At 47.4% G+C, this 2,500-nt stretch overlaps 1 protein-coding gene across 6 annotated transcripts in view; it reads left to right on the forward strand.

The window, feature by feature from the left end:
- sash1a (SAM and SH3 domain containing 1a) overlaps positions 1-2,500 on the forward strand; it is a 266,532-nt gene that overhangs the window by 231,713 nt on the left and 32,319 nt on the right. The gene's annotated exons all lie outside the window — the stretch shown is intronic.

Consider the following 2,500-nt stretch of genomic DNA (forward strand, 5'->3'; position numbering starts at 1 on the left):
GTTCCTCCAGAGTGACCTCACAACACTTCTTCCAGAGTGACCTCACGACACTCTTCCTCCAGAGTGACCTCACAACACTCTTCTTCCAGAGTGACCTCATGACACTCTTCTTCCAGAGTGACCTCATGACACTGTTCCTCCAGAGTGACCCTCACAACATTCTTTTTCCAGAGTGACCTCATGACACTCTTCTTCCAGAGTGACCTCATGACACTCTTACTCCAGACTCATGACCCAATTCATAGCATCAATCATTTTTAAGCCTTGTTCATATAAACCCATGTGTAACCATAAGTAGCCATTACTGTCACATTAACATACACACACGTACACACACACACACACACACACACACACACACACACACACACACACATACACACACACACACACACACGTACACACACACACACACACACACACACACACACACACACGTACACACACATACACACACACACACACACACACACACACACACACACACACACACACACACACACACACACACACTGCGGGTGTGATCTGTACTGAGGAGGTCCACTCCCATACAGCTCCCAGCGGATGAGCCCCCCCCCCCCCCCCCCCCCCCCCCCTTCCTTCCATTGTCCGCAGACATTTTAGATGGAGCTGTCTGATTAGAGAGTGGGTGGAGGTTGGGTGGAGATGGGGGGGGGACACAGAATGAATAGTGTGAAGGAAATGAGAAGGTCACAGTTGGCCAGAGACATATGGTGTAATACCTCCACGATGACATCATCCCTGACCTCATAGGTCAGACTGTTTCATCCGTGTTCACAGTACGTGTTGGGACCCGCGTTGCTGCCTGGCGCGGTGAGCGTCTGTGTGTGACGGACAGTGAGTTTAGTTCCAGTCCTAATCGAACAGGCCTAATCCACTCAAGCCCAGCGCACCGTGGCACGTGAGCGTTGAGCCCAGGTGTGTTCGATTAGAGCTGGACCCCTCCGCGTCCACATCCCACAGTATCAGGACCAGATGGTTTGGATCACGTGTCCTCGAGGGGAAGGTTAAGGTCTGAATGGATCTGTGCTCAGGAGAGGACTGGTGTGCATCTAGAGGACATGTCTCCAGAGGGAGATGCGGGACAACCGGTATGGAGCCGGACGCGTCCCTGTCCACTCTGTGCACACGCGGTGCTGGAGGACACGTGGAATACACTGCAGGCTGTAGTCACGATGGTCACGTGGAAGACGGGGCTCGTTAGGAGGGAGAGCAGGAAATCTCCCCCAATTAGCCATGACCTTTAACCCAGGCTGCTCTCTCACTGCTTCCCATGACCACGGTCACTGTGTGTGTGTGTGTGTGTGTGTGTGTGTGTGTGTGTGTGTGTGTGTGTGGGTAGGTGGGCTGGGTACATATTTTTACTGGTCCCACTGGCCAGGTCCATGACAGTAAATGCCAGGTGCATTCTGGGATGTGTCCAGTCAGCGCTCTGGTGACAGGAAGCAGGATATCTGCTACTTCCTCCTCAGATGTGATGAAGATGAGTAGTGCAGGGAGATGAAGATGTTTCTGTTTTCTGTTGGGATTTTTTTGTTCTGTAATAATAGAAGTTTTAGAAGAAACTGAAACTGCTCTATCTTACCAAATGTCCTCTACACACACACACACACACACACACACACTCACACACACACACACACACACACACACACACACACACACACACACACACACACACACACACACACACACACACACACACACACACACACACACATTGCTGAGAGAAGATTGTGGCCTTTATCATATCATTATGTTGCCATAGCAGCACAACTTTTATATAAAAAAAAAAAAATAAGCTAGCTTAGAGTTTAAGCTCTAACTCTACCAACAACAACACCAATACCACCCACACCAAGTCAGTCACTTTAATAAGGTAAAGCCTGTAATATCTGTCTAAGGGTCTTTGACATTTACAAATGTTCTGGTTATGTATGCATGTAATGTGTTGTGTGTGTGTGTGTGTGTGTGTGTGTGTGTGTGTGTGTGTGTATGTGTGTGTGTGTGTGTGTGTGTGTGTGCGTGTGTGTGTGCGTGTGTGTGTCTGTGTGTGTGTGTGAGAGAGAGAGAGGACTTGTCAAACTCGTTTTACTCGCAACGTTATGGAAAGTTTTAATGACAAAATGGAAACGTGTTCCTCTGGCACAATCTTGTCCCTACTGCGCTTGTGTGTGTGTGTGTGTGTTTATGCATGTACAACAGCACTACAGTCACACTTCAACAACACTACAGTTACACTACAATAACACCACAGTCACACTACAACAACACTAGAGTTACACTACAACACTATCGTTACACTACAACAATACAGTTAAACTACAATAACATGACAGTCACACTACAACAACACTATCATTACACTACAACAATACAGTTAAACTACAATAACATGACAGTCACACTACAACAACACTATCATTACACTACAACAATACAGTTAAACTACAATAACATGACAGTCACACTACAACAA

The sequence above is a fragment of the Brachyhypopomus gauderio genome, unplaced genomic scaffold, assembly GCF_052324685.1.
Source record: "Brachyhypopomus gauderio isolate BG-103 unplaced genomic scaffold, BGAUD_0.2 sc60, whole genome shotgun sequence".
NCBI classification, from domain to species: Eukaryota; Metazoa; Chordata; class Actinopteri; order Gymnotiformes; family Hypopomidae; genus Brachyhypopomus; species Brachyhypopomus gauderio.